Source organism: Chiloscyllium punctatum, chromosome 10, assembly GCF_047496795.1.
Source record: "Chiloscyllium punctatum isolate Juve2018m chromosome 10, sChiPun1.3, whole genome shotgun sequence".
Classification (NCBI taxonomy): domain Eukaryota; kingdom Metazoa; phylum Chordata; class Chondrichthyes; order Orectolobiformes; family Hemiscylliidae; genus Chiloscyllium; species Chiloscyllium punctatum.
In genome coordinates, this window is record NC_092748.1 from 60,281,833 (window position 1) to 60,301,109 (window position 19,277).

A 19,277-nucleotide genomic window follows, 5' to 3' on the forward strand; every position below is an offset into this window, starting at 1 on the left:
CTTCTTTGCTGTCGACTACACCTCCAGTTTTGGTGTCATCTGCAAACGTACTAACTACGCCTCCAACATTCACATCCAAATCATTTATATAACTGATGAAAAGTAGTGGACCAATCCTTGTGGCACTCCACTGGTCACAGGCCTTCAGTCTGAAAAACAACCCTTCACCACCACCCTCTGTCTTCTACCTTTGAGCCAGTTCTGTATCCAAATGGCTAGTTCTCCCTGTATTCCATGATATCTAACCTTGCTGACCAGTCTCCCAAGGGGAACCTTGTCGAACACTGTGAGAAACAAAGCTCACTCACTTCAATAATTTCAGTTCGAGACAAGATCTGAATCAATAGTATTGTTTATTACGCTCTTGCAAGAGGGGTGTGGTGTCCACTGTCCACAAGGCAGTCACACACACACACCGAATTTAACGAGTACACAATATTTATGTATTTCGTTTCGCTTCCCTCCTCCCATTGCTCCTCCCCTGTTTACATCTGTTTCTAATCTAAACCCAGCTGTTTATCTCTGACCTCATCCGGCCTGGTGTGAGTTCATTTACCTTGCATAAGCAATTATGATTGCAGAAGTAATACTGCTTTACCTATATCCCACAAGTACCTTACTGAAGTGCATATTGATCACATCCACCACTCAGCCCTCCTCAATCCTCTTTGTTACTTCTTCAAAAAACTCTACCAAGTTCGTGAGACATGGATTTCCCATGCACAAAGCCATGTTGACTATCCCTAATCGGTCCTTGCCTTTCCAAATACATGTACATCCTGTCCCTCAGGATTCCCTCCAACAACTTGCCCACCACCTACATCAGGCTCACTGGTCTATAGTTCCTTGGCTTATCCTTACCACATTTCTTAAATAGTGGCACCCCATTAGTCAACCTCCAATCTTCTGGCACCTCACCTGTGACTATAGATGATACTAATATCTCAGCAAGGGGCCCAGAAATCACTTCCCTAGCTTCCCACAGAGCTCTAGGATGCACCTGATCAGGTCCTGGGGATGTATCCATCATTTCAAGACATCCAGCACTTGCTTCTCTGTAATATGGAGATTTTTCAAGATGCCACCATCTATTTCCCACCATTCTATATGTTCCATGTACTTCTCCACAGTAAAGGCTCGTTTAATATCTCTCCCATCTCCTGCAGCTCCACACAAAGTTCGCCGTGCTGAGCTTTGGGGGGCCCTATTCTCTCCCTAGTTACCCTTTTGTCCTTAATGTATTTGTAAAAAACCTTAGTTGCAATTTAATTTGTGCAAATCATATAAAACTGACACTCTAAAAGTCTATGGGGATGTCTAACTACTTCCAGTTTAAAATTCCAATTCTTGTTCTCAGTATTGTTTATTTCTCCTAGGAAAGATTTGATCTGACCTTGTGGTTTTCACTTCTTGAATATAGCATTGTTTTAAGGATTTCCCCCTCTTCTTCTGGTTGGATTCATTTTAAAACAACGAACAAGGCTGCTTTAAAAAGACTTACTTTTCCACAGTGGTGATAATCTGCTTCCCTGCTGGAAATTCTTCACATTTTTTGGCTTGTCCCCACCATATTGGATACATTTTGAAACTGTGGTCAGTATGTTTGTTTGCATTTTGAAAAGCTGAGGTTTTTATGCACTATCTCCCTGTTACCTACAACCTGAATTGTTCATTATTGTTTTCCTCTGGAGCAAAAACTTGAATCTGTTTCCTGAGATTGTTTGCCTCACAATTTAAAGTGATTTCTCCAGAGTTAAAATGTCTTTCGTCTACAAAAAGTCTAACAAGATCGCACCTGCAGCCCAAATTATGATTTGGTTGTAAATCAGTTCTGCCTTCAACCTTTCAGGAGTATACTTCTCAGCCAGTCTATAAAAGTTATTAAAAAGTGAATCCATGCTTTCACCTCGTCTTTGCTTTCATCTATTTACCCGTGCCCTTTCAATAACTAAATTCTAATGAGCACTAATATGAGTTGACCGCCTACAGTAACTGTTCATTGGAAGCTGTAACCTCACCACTGGCCCTTCCTTGTTAGTACATTGTTTGTAAAAATGCCCCAGCAGAAAGTAATAGACAATAGGTGCAGGAGCAGACCATTCTGCCCTTCGAGCCTGCAGCACCATTCAATATGATCATGGCTGATCATCCTTAATCAGTATCCTGTTCCTGCCTTATCTCCATAACCCTTGATTCCACAATCCTTGAGAATTCTATCCAACTCTTTCTTAAATGAATCCAGAGACTGGGCCTCCACTGCCCTCTGGGGCAGAGCATTCCAGACAGCCACCACTCTCTGGGTAAAGAAGTTTCTTCTCATCTCTGTCCTAAATGGTCTACCCTGTATTTTTAAGCTGTGTCTTCTGGTTCGGCACTCACCCATCAGCAGAAACATGTTTCCTACCTCCAGAGTGTCCAATCCTTTAATTACCTTATATGTCTCAATCAGATCCCCTCTCAGTCTTCTAAACTCAAGGGTATACAAGCCCAGTCGCTCCAGTCTTTCAGTGTAAGGTAATCGCGCCATTCCAGGAATTGACCTCGTGAATCTATGTTGCACTCCCTCAATAGCCAGAATGTCTTTCCTCAAATTTGGAGGCCAGAACTGCACACAGTACTCCAGGTGTGGTCTCACCAGGGCCCTGTACAGCTGCAGAAGAACCTCTTTGCTTCTATACTCAATCCCTCTTGTTATGAAGGCCAACATGCTATTAGCCTTCTTCACTACCTACTGTACCTGCATGCTTACCTTCATTGACTGCTGTACAAGAATACCCAGATCTCTCTGTACTGCCCCTTTACCTAAATTGATTCCATTTAGGTAGTAATCTGCCTTCCTGTTCTTGCCACCAAAGTGGATAACTGTACATTTATCCACATTAAACTGCATCTGCCATGCATCTGACCACTCACCTAACTTGTCCAGGTCACCCTGTAATCTACTAACTTTCTCATCACATTTCACCCTGCCACCCAGCTTAGTATCATCAGCAAATTTGCTAATATTATTACTAATACCATCTTCTATATCATGAACATATATTGTAAAAAGCTGCGGTCCCAGTACTGATCCCTGTAGTACCCCACTGGTCACTGCCTGCCACTCCGAAATGGAGCCATTTATCACTACTCTTTGTTTCCTATCAGCCAACCAACCTTCAATCCAAGTTAGTACTTTGCCCCCAATACCATGTGCCCTAGTTTTGCTCACTAACCTCCTATGTGGGACTTTATCAAAAGCTTTCTGAAAGTCCAGGTACACTACATCTACTGGATAACCCTCGTCCATCCTCAAAAAATTCCAGAAGATTAGTCAGGCATGATTTCCCCTTCATAAATCCATGCTGACTCTGACCTATCCTGTTACTACTATCCAGATGTGTCGTAATTTCACCCTTTATAATAGACTTCAGCATTTTTCCCACCACTGAGGTCAGACTAACTGGTCTATAATTTCCTGCTTTCTCTCTCCCACCTTTCTTAAAAAATGGTACAACATTAGCCACCCTCCAATCCGCAGGAACTGATCCCAAATCTATCGAACTCTGGAAAATAATCACCAATGCATCCATGATTTCTCGAGCCACCTGCTTCAGTACCCTGGGATGTAGACCATCAGGCCCCGGGGACTTAGCAACCTTCAGACCTAACAGTCTCTACAACACCAATTCCTGGCAAATATAAATTCCCTTAAGTTCAGGTCCTTCAGCCACTGTTACCACAGGGAGATTGCTTGTGTCTTCCCCAGTGAACACCGATCTGAAGTACCAATTCGATTCTTCTGCCATTTCTTTGTTCCCCGTAATATATTCCCCTGTTTCTGTCTTCAAGGGCCCAATTTTAGTCTTAACCATTTTTTTGCCTTTCACCAAACTTTTACTATCCTCCTTTATATTATTGGCCAGTTTACCTTCGTAATTTCGTTGGGCGGCACGGTGGCACAGTGGTTAGCACTGCTGCCTCATAGTGCCAGAGACCTGGGTTCAATTCCCTCCTCAGGCGACTGACTGTGTGGAGTTTGCACATTCTCTCTGTGTCTGCGTGGGTTTCCTCTGGGTGCTCCGGTTTCCTCCCACAGTCCAAAAATGTGCAGGTTAGGTGAATTGGTCGAGCTAAATTGCCCGTAGTGTCAGGTGTAGGGGTAAATGTAGGAGAATGGGGTCTGGGTGGGTTGTGCTTCGGCGGGTCAGTGTGGACTTGTTGGGCCGAAGGACCTGTTTCCACACTTTAAGTAATCTAACCTAATGTAACTCTGCGTATTTTCTCTGCGTATTTCCTTCTTAGTAATCCTCTGTTGTTCTTTAAAAGCTTCCCAGTCCTCCGTTTTCCCACTTATCTTTGCTATGTTATACTTTTTCTCTTTTAACTTTATATGTTTCTTAACATCCCTCGTCAGCCACGGCCACCCATGCCTCCTCCTAGGATCTTTCTTCCTTTTTGGAATGAACTGATCCTGCAACTTCTGCATTATACACAGAAACATCCACCATTGTTCCTCCATTGTCAACCCTGCTAAGGAATTGCACCATTGAACTTTGGCCAGCTCCTCCCTCATAGCTCGATAGTTCCCTTTATTCAACAGAAATATTGTCACTTCTGATTGGTACAATCTAGCCATTCAGAAGCAGGTCTGGTCTCCTGATTGCCTGGAATGTTTCTGAAAATGATAGGTTAGCTTTGAGGCTTCTTCTGAACAATGGACCTGTTCCTGCATTTGCTACAGTCTGCCCTACTACTCAGAGTTTCAGGTCTTTGCTTATTGCTGTCCAGTTTCCAGGTCTTTTTTTAAAACAGTTTGCTGCTGATACAAGTTTGATGTCTTGGTTAGTCTGCAGCACCTTTCCAGCTTTACTTTCTCATCCCTCTCCACTACACACACACACACACACACATATATGCCCCCCCGCCCTGCCACCCCGGGGTCATGAGATACTTTTCAACTGTTGGCTTTGTTGAATCTTTTTGCCATTCCCACTGCTATAATGTTTTATTGTATATTCCAGGTTTGTGCTTTATTTTGGAATCCCAGAGGTATGCTGTTTGAGTCCATGGCCTTTTTATGTAACAATTGTTTATTAACAGTTGGAGCTCATAAACATTCCATTCACAGAGAACCTCCTCCCTTCCTGATCTTGCTACCACCTCGTTTAATGCTGATATCATCATTATGCCATCATCATGCATATTTCTGATCTTAACCCAATTACTGTACAATATTTAGCACAGAGGAAAATAATTGTAGGTTTGGAGAACAATCGACACCAACAATCTTCTCAAGGGTGATTCGACTTGCTGTTACCAGTAACATGTCCATCCCATGAACAAATTTGTATTCCAATTCGAAAGTGTAGCCTGAAATTATTGTATTCGTAGTGGAGCTATTTGGTCAAATTAACAGGAAGCTTTACTTCTTAAGTTTTATGACACTAACACTTAAGATATGATTTTGAGATTTTTGCTTTCCTCATCAACTTGTGCAGAGATGTTCTAACATACTTCTAGAGCAGATGGGACTTGAACCTGCACATCTTGGCTTATAGAAAGGGACTGTGCCGCAACATCACAATAGCCTTCTTGATTTGAGAGAGTAAATATTGGATGAAGCATAAAACAGGTGCTGATTAAGTCCCACCAGTTTATACTTGGGTTGGTTAGATTGAAATTGCCCAATACTTGATCTTTTTGTATTTTTTCCCTGTTTATCTTTTTCCTTCTCAGAATCTGTGCCTGTTACCTCTCTCTTTCTCAGTCGAGTAAATAGTAGATGGTTGCCTCTCTGTTTCTGAGGCTTGATCTTTTCTGAATCGTTCACACTCCAGCTTCCTGTCATCCTCCCCTAACTTCCTTTCTCATCCAATGCCTAAGTGACGTGATTTGCTGTTCATCGCAGTTCCTTCCAACACACTAATTCAATGTAACTGAAGTTTGAGGCTTAATATTGAGAGTGCCTCAGACTCCATATCATAATGACCAGGTGTGGAGATCATAGCCAATCACCCCCAGCCCAATACCTAAACTTGGATGCATACAAGTTTTTATGTCCTTTAAAATTTGTCACACTGATAAAATATGCTAATACAGAAAAAAAGCATGGAGTAGTGGATTCAAAGAAAGTTAGCAGTGCCACCTGGTGTAGGAGAGTTGAAAGCTAGACACAAAAAAAGAGTTGTGATTATGTGATCTGTTAAAAGTATTATTTTTGGTATTAAATGGAAAAAGTTATAAATACTCAGGCTGTGTCATCTATAGTAAATTACTGTTTGCTCGCAGATGTTTTATATCAAAGATCCTCAGGACAAGAATATATTAATGAATGATTTATTGTCACATGTATTTTACAATGAAATATAATAAAGTACAGTGGAAAGCTTGTCACCACAAACTGGCACCATTTTGATAGTTTAAGAATAAAAGAAAATGAAAAGATGTAGCTAAAAGAGAAGTCCATCTATATATGAATTCTGAGCTGGCTCAGGACCATCACCACCTTGCTAGACCCAATAATATTAAAGATGAACAGCATTGATAAAAGAGGAGATGAGAGACAATTGCAAACGAATGATGTGTGTGTTCACAGAAAGTTGAAGTTTAAAAGCTCTGAAAGACATGCTGGGAAACAGGAGCCAATAGAATGGATGTGGAAAGAAATGGGGTATGAGAGAAAACGTGAATGGGATACTGAAATTGCACGATCATCCATGATCACATTGAATGGCAGTGCAGTCTTGAAGGGCTGAATGGCCTACTCCACCTATTTTCTATGTTTCTATGAGTTGTGGGAAGTCATGTCAGATTGGCTCCTTGAAGTAGTCATACCATCAGAGGCATTGAACCAGTTCATTCCAAGTAACAAAGCAGCTAATTTCCAGAATTAAATTCCCAATTGGGGGCCATTTTAAAGTGTTACTGTCATCCTCCCAGTGTTGAATAAGTCTCCTGCCTGTGACGAGGCCCCCAGCAGACTCCCACTCTCTGCCTTGGTGGAGAGGAAAAAGATTTCTGAAGAAAGGATGGGATGTGGCCAGAATTTCCCTGGAGGGATTTCTCAAATGCACCACTTAGCCCTGTGATTTTTAAAATTACTTAAAATTACTATAGACCCCACGTCCTGCCTGCTTTGGCAATCATTGCCTCTCACAGTGACACTGCTAGCTGGATGGGGGCCGCAGACCACTTAATTAGTTGCCATTTGGAAAATGTGGCCCAACACAGTGCAACAGAAACAACAGTTGCCTTTGCAAAATACCAGTGACCCACATGAGCACTCGTGCACATATATATACACACACGCACACACATACACATACGTGTGTGAAAAGAAAGAACAGTTGATGAACCGTTAACCTGGCAAACAAGTGGCAACAAAGGTCAGGTGGTATAATAAAAGAGAAATAAAAGGTATATGCAAAACATGGGCCGAAATGCACTAACTTGTAGTGAGAAGAGTGTCAGAGATATTTGAGGGATATTTAAGCAACTATTGGACAAGCACATGGACAGCAGTAAATTGAGGGGTGTGTAGGTTAGGTTGATCTTAGATTAAGATAAATCTTGGCACAACATTGTGGGCTGAAGGGCCTGTACTGTGTTGCTCTGTTCTAGGTTCTGAGCTGTAGCAAGCTGAGAAACCATTTGCTTTTTCAGTGTTATGGCATGTTTCACATTTCATTAAACCTCCTTGCTAAACTCCTGGGTCAGCTACAGTGTTCCAATGAAGCTCAATGCAAGCTGGAGGAAGAACATCATATTTTCTCCTTAGAAACCTTTGTAGCCTCTAGGACTGAATACTGAACTTCAAATATTCACAGTATGACCTCTGACTCCAGTTTTCTTACATTTCCCAATCTTCCCCGGCCAAAACGTGTTTTTGTCTAATTGACTTTACTCTCAGCAGAATGAATCCATTTTCTCCTTTTCATGCCTTCATTTGCACTCATTTTGAGTCTCTTTCCTTTACCACCATTATCACTCCCTTTGTCTTTTTTATCTGGACACCCTTAAAATTTGTTTCACTTGCTTCTCCTCCCCCTCTTGAAATAGCATAAAAAACAGCTTCATTCAGTTCCAAAGAATTCAAAACATTTACTCTGTTTTGCTCTCTCCAAAGATGGTGTCAGACCTGCTGAGTTTCTCCAGCACTTTCTGTTTTTATTTATGTTTAATTAGTAGGCTTTGTGATGGTTCTTTATCTCTGCCATGACATTAGCATCCCTCTTTTGGGTTATTTGGCCAATCTTAGCAGAAATGCCTCCTGAACTGTCGATTTGTAGTTTGCGTGGGTTTCCTCCGGGTGCTCCGGTTTCCTCCCACAGTCACAAAGATGTGCAGTTCAGGTGAATTGGCCATGCTAAATTGCCCGTAGTGTTAGTTAAGGGGTAGATGTAGGGGTATGGGTGGGTTGTGCTCCGGCGGGGCGTTGTGGACTTGTTGGGCCGAAGGGTCTGTTTCCACACTGTAAGTAATCTAATCTAATCTAATCTAATATAAAGTAATTCATTGTGAATTAACTCAAAATTTTCAACAATTGGCATATGGGTTCCTGAGCTATATGGAATTCTCCAAGGTCAAGAAGACAAAGCATAGGTACATTTTGTTCAAAGAAATTGACAGGATGCCAAATAATGAAATTTTACAGATGCTGCCCTGCCTACATGAAGAATTTGTGCTCACAGGAATTGATGTGGCGTCTGGATTTTACTGCCTTGAAACATGACTTGCAACTTTTGGAAGTTATTAACCCACTCTTCCAATGTTTTCAGCTCGCATGGCTACATAAGAAAACTTAATGCAGCTTTAATATGGATACCTTGTTGGGAACAGTAGGTGCAGTACACCAATAGCAGCTACATCCAGATCCACACCAAAAGCAGTAATAGCAGGAACAGAAAAAACACCAGAAGTATTTACTTCCTGTGCAGCTCCATGTCATTGATAGGGTTGGTTAGCTCAGTTGGCTGGAAAACTCGTTTGCAATGCAGAGTAATGCCACCATGTGGTTCACTTATCTCACTGGCTGAGGTTACCATGAAGGAGTTTCCTTCTCAATTTCTCCCCTTCCCTGAGGCATGGTGACCTCAGGTTAAACTACTACCAGTCATCTCTCTCTAATGAGAGCTACCTTACTTTATACATGGAAGAGAAAGTGGATACTGCTCCAATTTGAAGGAATTTTACTACACATTTATACCAGAGGATCTGCTTCCTCAGTAAATTAAAGTAATGTGGTGCCTCAAGAAACACATTTTCACAGCAGATCATTGCTGACATCTACAGGCTTCACAAACAGCACTTTCTTCCAAGAAAGCCAGGTAGACACATATTGCTCGAGGCTGTCAAGGTTTTCAAGCAGCTCCTTCCAGGGAACTGCTGGTGACATCTCCAACTAATCTGAGAACGTGGAAGCATATGGCAGTCCAATCCTAAACCCTGCATCTTACTATCAAAATGGAATCTATGATGCTACAGATTAGAGGCTAGGTAATTGGGGAAGTTGAATAATTAGATTCATTGAAATAAACATTAGCATTACTATTGTTATACACACCATGTAATTTCTCCTGTGCAACAATTGATTTTGCTTCTGTTTCCAATTACTCCAAAGTGGTGCAGCACCTTATGGTTTCAGCAGAGCTGGAAGTAGGTAATTAATTCCACTACTCTGAAGATCAGCTGTCTGGGGCTGACATCCTCTCAATTTTAGAGCCTGTATGGGATCTGCCAAAGATTGTCCGACCTGTAACTTTATAGGGGCTTACAGCACCATTTTAACATGCAGCAGCATATGGGACTTGGTTTGACAGGCAGGTGGGGTGAGTGTTAATGCATAGAAAGAATAAGAACTGTAAGCACCATGAGCAAAATCCACACTTCCAGGTATCTTTTCTCTATTTTGTTTCTTCTGGCACACTTGGTCATACCAACTTGCAGAGTGCTGGAGTGCACTTTGCCATATTTCAATGAGATGCTGAGCCACCAAGGTGAACCTTCCCTCAGTCCTTTGTAAACAAACAGATCGAGTGAGCAGGCCATATCTGAGGCCCAGCAGCACTCTTTGGCCTATGACTGAGCCTCAATGCAGGTAGCTGAACTTTTCTTGGGAGGTGGATATGAGGACTTTAGGTACATGACGCTTGTGCTAGAAAACTTCTCCAATGCCTTCTACTCTGGAAATGCTGACACAGACTGAATCTTGTATTAGTTGAATATTTTCAGGAGGAGAGATTATTGTAGGGTTACACAGAATTTATCTGCATACTGTGATTCAACATTGCAGGAGGCTGCAAAGATTTTCTACTGACAACCTCATCAGGACAGCTAGTAGCTGCTCTCTCAGGCAGGATGCTATGAGGATACCCTGTAAAGAATAGTAGTATTTTAAAATGTAATGTTTCATCACAGTTGCTTGTCCATCAGTGTGAAGGGGAGCCCCTCTATATGGTGGTGTACAATTGCAACTGATGCCCTCTGGCATCTGCAACTCTGGTGTGAGTGGGATTAAAGCATCCTGCCTGAAGACTACTTCCACGGAGCTGGCATGCTCAGCTGACAGTGACGGTACAATCCTTCAGCAGAAATTTCCTTCTTCACCTACCTCATTTAGCCCATAATTGATAATTAGCAGCTGTCTAACACTGCCAGGTAGGTAGCTGCTGTCATTGTTCACCTGCCTCTGGACAATCTGATGTCCCCATCTACAAACTTAATCATGGTTCCAATATCACCCACGTTTCACAGTACTGGTCCACAATTTATCTTTTGTGATGGACCCCCCGAGGCTCAGTATCCACATCCTGCTGAGCATTGTTTGGAATACTCTACACTTTGACAGTATTCTACATTGCTATCCCTTCCACCAGTGACTGTTCCTGTTCACACCTGATGTACATCTCACCATGTAACAACACAGCTGCCCCTGGTCTAGTACTCACCAAAGTATGTGTATCTGCACTGATTAAGATTATACGTGAGGTATGCGATGTGTATCCAGAGCACGTTTACCTTTTTCTGAGGACCCCTCAGCATCCTATCCGTTACAACTTCATTGTCACCAATGATGGACCTTTGACAGATAAAGGACAAGATTTGGGCCTGCAATGGGGAAAGGGTTTAAAGTCTAGAAAGTGCATATCATAAAATTTAAGTTCATGGTGACATCAGTTTGGCATGAGTGACTGCCAAGTTGCCTTCTCTAATTCTACTGGGTCATTGGACAGCTGAGGTCTCTGTGTCGCTAATGTCTAGTGTCTCTGCTGCCCTATCAATCTCCAAATGTGCTCTTCAATTGTAATCAGGTTTGATATAGCTACAGATCCATTCCTACTTCTCTATTCCTGGATTTATGTACTCTCTTCTTGCAATGAGAAAAAAACAGAGTTCAGAGGTGTAGTGTTTAGAGAGGAAGAATAATTACATCAATAGAAAGTGTTTGTGAGGGATGTACACAAAATGGCAAAAGCATGATAGCAGCTGTAAGTGTTGGTTGGCAGTTGGAATGGAGATTTGCAGCAGTATCCAGAAAGAAAAGAATATCTGAAGCTGTAAGATGTATTAGTCAGTGAAGTAATGTGCATGGGAATGTTGGGCAAGTCAGAGAATGGTGGCTGATGCCTAGAATTAGTATGCCAGGCACCCTTCATAACCTAATAATGTCTTTAGAACAGTGTAGTAAAAAGTTCTAATGTCCTTGGCACATAATCCCTGATACTGACAGCCATAACTACTTCTGGCTATACTTTGTCAATGTAACTGGCATATTCCTCCCATTCTGAGGGGAAAAAACTGCACATCCCTGTGGACTCTCATTGTCTCCAGCATAACCTCCATGGAATAACGTCTTGCATCTTCCCAGGGCTGACATCTTGCATCTTCCTTCCATTTCTTCACTTGCATGTTCACTGAAGGTTTGCTCCAGCCATTCTGGCTCCTTCTGGCGTCCCTTAAAAATAAAGTCTTGTTCATGCTCACACTCTGTTCAGAAACCTGGAAATGGGATGGTAATGTTTTTGCTGAATTAAACAGTCAGGAATTTGCCAACCCATCAACTTCTAACCCTTTCAATAAGCTTCCCCATCCTGTTTGTAAGCATGTTTCAAAAACATTCCACCCATGTGAAATACCTCAATAGGTGCTGATAACCGGTCATCTAGCTCAGAGTGATGGGAAGTCTGATAGACCTGTTTTTTGTCTGTCAGTCAGGGCTCCTTGACTGGATCAGATTAACAGCCCCAATCAGGGAACTCATTCTATAAGGTTCACCTGGCTGACCTTGTTACAGTCACTACACTATGGATCCTACTGAGCGAAGGAAACACAAGGAGAGAGTGAGAGTCCGTAAAGCAATGACAGCCTATTAAAACTTTTAAAAGAGCACATTTACACAGTAAAACTTTTCAAAGCTGATTTTAAAAAAATACTTTGGGTTACCTTGCACCCATTCCAAGTATCTAAGCTATCAATGCAGAAGACCAAAAAATTTGCTCCATACACAATTCTGAGGCTTCGTATACTTGGCCATATTAATATTTAGCTGACATTTAGGTGTTGTATAGTCACAATCAGCTTGAATATCAGTTGGAAAAAATAATATTGAGGTCAGCTTGATAGGCATTTGTAAACATAATTGACTCAGTAATGAAACAATGATATCAGGATGAGTGAGTGATGCATTGTCTATGGAAATCTGGCAGATTCATTTTCTGGAAGTTGCCAACACACCCATTTTGTAACAATGGAAGTTATTATAGGCATTATCCACTAATGGGTTTACTGATGGCATCCATATCTTAAGTAGACGTAAGTTATTGTCTCTGACATTCTGTGAAAGCTAATTACAGCATGGAAGTGTTGACATGTCACCCACTGTTTTTACTTCTGATGAAACAAGTACCGTACACTGCTTCTCTGAATGTAGAAGGATACATGTTACCTGGGACAAAGTGAAGACTGCAGATGCTGGAGATCAGAACTGAAAAATGTGTTGCTGGAAAAGCGCAGCAGGTCAGGCAGCATCCAAAGAGCAGGAGAATTGATGTTTCGGGCATAAGCCCTTCTTCAGGAAAGAAGGCATAATACATGTTACCTGGACAAACCACAAATATCTATATTTGTGCAGTGGCCAGGGGGTGCTCAATAATGGCAACAGAAATTTTGAAAGTGTGTATTTTTCATTAGTAGCTGACCATAAGGAAGGTTGATCCAGATATGGATTTATATAAAATAATTTTGGTTTCATGGAAAGAGTTCTGCAGCACAGACAGAGGCTATCTGCCCTAGTGATCGAGCACCTATCGACTCTAGTTCCATTTCCAGCACTTAACTCATACCTTTGTATATAGGGAGTTTCAACTGTTCATCTAATCATTTCTTAAACGTGTGGTGGCTCTCACCTCTGCCACTCTTTCAGGTAATGAGTTCCAGACACTCGTCACCTTTTGGGTAAAAAAAATTCCTTAAATCCCCTATAAACCTCCTGCTCCATATTTTAAATCTATGCAGACTGGTTAATAACTCCTCTACTCAGGGGAAAAGGTTTTCCCATCTTCACCTCAATCTGGTCAGCCCTCAGCCTTCTCTATTCTGAGGAAGACAACCCCAACCTATCTAATTTCTCTGCATAGCTGATACACTCCAGCCCAGGCAACATCCTGGTGAATAATGCCTATAATAACTTCCACTGCTATAAAATGGGTTGGTTTGCAACTTCGAGAAAATGAATCTACCGATTTCCCTAGACAATGCATCACTCACCCATCCTGATATCATTGTTTCATTACTGAGTTAATTATGTTTACAATTTCCTATAAAACTGACCTCAATATTATTATTTCCAATGGAAATCCAAGCTACATCCTCTTTCGTGCAGTCACATTCTTCCTATAATGCAGTGACCAGAACTACACACAACTACTGCAGTTATGGCCTAATCAGTGTCTTATACAGCTCCATCATAACCTCCCTGTTTTTATATTCAACTAATAGAGGCAAGTATTCCATATGCCTTCTTAAGCAACTATCCATCTGTCCTGTTGCCTTCAAGGATCTGAGGATTTTCTCACCAAGGTCCCTCTGGTCCTGTGTTATGATAGGAATCTATCATGTATTGTTCCTTTGCCTCATTAGTCCCCCCAAATGCACCACCTTAAAATTTTCAAATTAAATTCCTTTTGAAGCTGTTCTGCCTATTGGACCATCTTCCTGTGTTTGAGACTTTCCTCCTCACTACTTACCACACTGCCAATTTTTCAATAACCTGTGAACTTGTTGATCAAAGTTACTACCTTTGTGTCTGGATCATTAATGTACAGTACAAACAGCAATGGCCCCTGCACCAAATCCTGCAGACACAAGCTTCCAGTCATCAAAATAACCTTAGACCATCGCCTCTGCCACTAGCCACTAAGGCAAATATGGATTCAATTTGCCAAACTGTTCTTGCTGTCTTGACCAGTTGCCCATGTGTGACCTTGTCAAAAGCCTTACTAAGGCCCATTTGACGACATCGACTACAGTATCCTCATTTACACGTTATCTTCACAAAAAACTCAATCAAACCTGTCAGACATGATCCTTTGCTGACAAAGCCATACTGACTATCCTTGATTAATCCCACTGCATGTGGTATTTTATTCTGTTCCTTAGAATTTTTTCTGTCTATCCCTGATGTTAGTCACTTTTTTATTTATCCTTACCACCCTTTCCCAAGGCCAGAGAAGATTTGAAAATTAATGTTAGGAGCACTGCAGTGTTCTCCCTTGCCTCCTTCAGTAGCCTGGTTTACATCTCATCTGGGCCTGGGGGCCTGCTAAAACCAGTAATAACTCTTCCCTCTCAATTGTAATTTTCTATAAATACAGATGCAAGGTACCATCCATACCTTGCAGCTCCACACAGTTTTTAAGTAACCTTCTACACTTTGAACACCCCTCTCGGGCTTCCAGTGCTTGAACCCTTTACCATATGCTTCCCCTTGTTTCTTTATCCAATCCAGTACATAAGTCATGGTAGTCCAAACCTGTTGGTCTGACCCTTCACTTTTACTTGAACATGTTGGCCCTGCACTCTCACCATTCCCTTTTTGAAAGACGCCCCACTGCTCTGATATAGATTTTCCTACAATTCGCTGCTCACAGTCTACTTTGGCCAGTTCTTGTCTAATTATATTAAAGCTGAAAATGTGTTGCTGGAAAAGCACAGCAGGTCAGGCAGCATCCAAGGAGCAGGAGAATCGACATTTCGGGCATGAGCCCTTCTTCAGGAGGGCCTTTCCTGAAGAAGGGCTCATGCCCAAAACGTCAATTCTCCTGCTCCTTGGATGCTGCCTGACCTGCTGCGCTTTTCCAGCAACACATTTTCAGCTCTGATCTCCAGCATCTGCAGTCCTCACTTTCTCCTTGAAGATTTTAACCTACTGCGAATCCTCTTACAAGGATGCCTTCCTTGAAGAAGCTCTCTTCCTCCCTCTACAAGGATTTCAGTGAGTCCCTCTCTCACTGCGCACCCCAGGTCATCTCCTCTGCACAGAAGCCCTCGAATTCAGCACCGCCTTCCTAACCTGCAATCTTTTTCCTGATCTCTCTGCCCCATCCCACTCCAACCTATCACCCTCACCTTGACCTCCTTCCACCTATCGCATTTCCAACGCCCTTCCCCCAAGTCCCTCCTCCCTACCTTTTATCTTAGCTTGCTGGACACACTTTCCTCATTCCTGAAGAAGGGCTTATGCCCGAAACGTCGATTCTCCTGTTCCTTGGATGCTGCCTGACCTGCTGTGCTTTTCCAGCAACACATTTTCAGCTCTGATCTCCAGCATCTGCAGTCCTCTCTTTCTCCTCGAAATGTTTGGTGATGCCTTGAAAGAAGTTTGTATTACAGAAAAGGGTGTGCTGCAGGTCTTAAAAACCAAAAAAGATAGATAAATCCCCATGACCCGTTTGGATTATTCCCAGAATTGTATGGGAAGCATACAATTGCTGAGATAGTTGGTTCATTGACAGCCAGGGGTGAGGTGACGGCAGACTGGAGGTTAGCTAATGTAGTACCATTATTTAAGAAAGGCTGTATGGAAGAGCTATAAACTGGTGATCCTTACTGGTGGGTAAGTTGTTAGATGTGATTTTGAAGGACAGGATTTACATGCCTTTGGAAAGGCGAGGACTGGTTAGGGATAATTAACAGGGCTTTGTGCATAGGAAATCGTGTTTCACTAACTTGATTGAGTTTCTTGAAGAAGTGATGAAGAAGATTGATGAAGGCAGAGTGGTAGAGGTTCTCTAAATGGACTTCAGGAAAGTGTTCAACAAGATTCCACATGGTAGACTAGTTAGTAAGGTTATATCACATGGGATCTGGGGGAACTAGCCATTTGGATACAAAATTTGCTTGAAGGAAGGAGACAGAGGGTGATGCTAGAAGTTTGCTTTTTGGACTGGAAGCCTATGACCAGCAGTGTGCCATAGGGATCGGTGCTGGCCCCCCATTCTTTGTCATTTATATAAATGATTTGGATGTGAATATAGGAGGCATGCTTAGTAAGTTTGCAGATGACAACAAAATAGGTGGTGTAATGGAATCTCAGAGTACAACGGGACCTTGATCAGATGGGCAGAGGAGTGGCTGATGCCGTTTAATTTAGGTAAATGTGAGGTATTGTGTTTTGGTAAGGCAAACTAGGGCAGGGCTTATACATTTAGTAGTAAGGTTAGAGTGGTGCTGGAAAAGCACAACAGGTCAGGCAGCATCCGAGCAGCAGGAAAATCAATGTTTCAAGCAGGAGCGCTTCATCAGGAGCCCTTTATTTAATGGTAAGGCCCGGGAGACTGTTGCCAAACAAAGACCTAGGGGTGCAGGTGCACAGATCCTTAAAAGTGGAGTTGCAGGTAGACAGGGTGGTAAAGGCGTTTTGCACCCTTGTCTTCATTATTCAGAATGCTGAGTATAGGAGTTGGGGCATCATGTTGCAGCTGTACAGGAAATTGTAGAGTCCACTTTTAGAATACTTCATACAATTCTGGTCATCCTTCTATAGGAAGGATGATGTTAAACTGAGATGGTGCAGAAAAGATTTACAAAGATATTGCAGGGAATGGAGGGTTTGAATTATAGGAAGAGGCTGAATAGCCTGGAGCTTTTTACCCTGGAGCATTGGATGCTGAGAAGTGACCTTATAGAAGCTTTTAAAATCATGAGAGACATGGATAGGGTGAATAACCAAGGTCTTTTTCCTAGTGTGGGGAGTCCAAAACTGAAGGGCACAGGTTTAAGGTGAGAGGGAAAAGATTTAAAAACGACCTGAGGAGTAGCTTTTTCACATGGAGGGTGATGCACATATGTAATGAACTGCCGGAGGAATATAACATTTAAAAGGTATCTGGATGTTTAGAAAGGGTTTAGAGGGATATGGGCCAAATGCTGAGAAATGGGACTAGGTGCAATTGGGATGTCTGGTCGGTGTGACAAGTTGGATCGAAGGATCTATATCTGTGCTGTATGTGACTCTATGACTCTATCTGCCCTACTCACAAGACCCCTGCCGTTAAAATGTATGTAATCAGACTGTGTGTGGTTCTCCCATGTGCCCTAACTTGATTATATATGCTCTGTTTCCAGACTGAGTTGGTTTTCCTTCAGCATTTGTCTGCACATCATCCCATTATTGTACCTCCACTCCATATCCCAACTCTGTGCCAAGTTAGTTTAAGCTTCCACCAACAGTACTAGCAACTCCCCATACTCAATCCTGCGAGAGCATTAGTGAAGTTTCAGGAATCAATCGTACTTGTCCAAGTCTCACCTTCCTGAGAAACGAATCAAATAATCTGGGAATCCAAAGCCATCCCTCCTGAGCCACATGCTCATCTGCTGTATCCGTTTATCCCTATAGTCATCAATACATGGCACCAAAAGCAATCCAGAGATTATAAACTTTGAGGATCTTGCTTTTCAATCTATTATCTAGCTCCTAAATTCTTGTTGCAGGATCTCCCAGTTTCCAATGTCATTGATACCAATGTGAACCATGACCTCTGACAGTTCGCCCTCCCCCTTCAGAATGTCCTTCAGCTATTCAGTGGCATTCTTGAATATCCAGGAAGACAACACACCGCACTGGAGTCTGCAGCCGTAGAAAACACCTGAGTTTACCCCTCGACAGAGAATCTCCTGCCACTATTGTTCTTCTTCTTTTTCTCTGGTCCCCTTGTGTAGCTGTGCTGGACTCCCAAACCATCACTCTCATCATTTCCAACACAGAAAATATTGATTGGGATGCACGTTGGGGCTTTCCCGACTACTGCCTCCTTTCTTCTGACTAGTACTTTCCCATTCCTTCCCTGGCTGCACTTCCTCAGTCTGTGGGGTGACCATATATAAAATGTGCTGTTGATGTAACCCCTGCCATCTCGCTCATACATTGCAGTGCCTCCAGCTGAAGCTTGAGGTCTGAAATTTGGCATTCAAGCTGGTCAAACTAATGGCACTTCAAAGACTTCCCACATACTGCAGGCTGTACAACACATATGACTAAGCATCCCTATCATACCTTCAGTTAATTTTCTATTAAGCAAAATTTAAGCCAAGAAGAAATAATATTTGAGTTTCTTGTACGGTTAAGGTCACACAGGTCTGATTCTACTCACCAATGGAAAGTAGGTGAAAGGTCCCGGGCCTTGGCCTGTCTTTATTCACAACCCCAGTGCATGTTCCCATGCAGCTCCAACTCTTCTCACTCTGCAAATTAAGTGAAACATCCCAGGTCTTGCCCTGTCTTTATTCACAGCCCTGAATATGTTCCCATGCAGGTCCCCCTCACCCGCTTTGTGATTCTAAGACCTCAGTCATGATTTTCTGACCAACAGCCAAAATGTGAGGGCAGGTGACTTTAGCAGTGATGTACTTTCCACCCCAACTACCATGCCCAAGAAAGCTCACTGGATCATGGTCCATTGACCTGGGTTAGTTCTGACTGGCAAGCTTCTTATTCTATCACAGACATTAACAATGGAGTCCTGCCTTGCCTAGTCAATTAGAGGGTTGCTTCTTTTGAATAATAAATACTGTCAGTCAAGATGTAGTCTTCAGGATCCAATGGCAAAAATGTAAGTTGTTTCCTTTTGCTTCTCACAGGATGGAGGCACAGGAGAGGGGTGATCAATAGTTTTAGAAACAAAGGCATGGGGAAGTCATCTTTTGCCTTGCTAAACACCTGGGTCAGCTACAGTGTTCCAATGAAGCTCAATGCAAGCTGGAGGAAGAACATCATATTTTCTCCTTAGGAACCTTTG

The 19,277-nt window shown here is 42.4% G+C and overlaps 1 protein-coding gene across 3 annotated transcripts in view; it reads left to right on the forward strand.

Annotated features, from left to right (window-relative positions):
- Nucleotides 1-19,277, forward strand: part of erich2 (glutamate-rich 2) — a 239,014-nt gene that overhangs the window by 191,737 nt on the left and 28,000 nt on the right. The gene's annotated exons all lie outside the window — the stretch shown is intronic.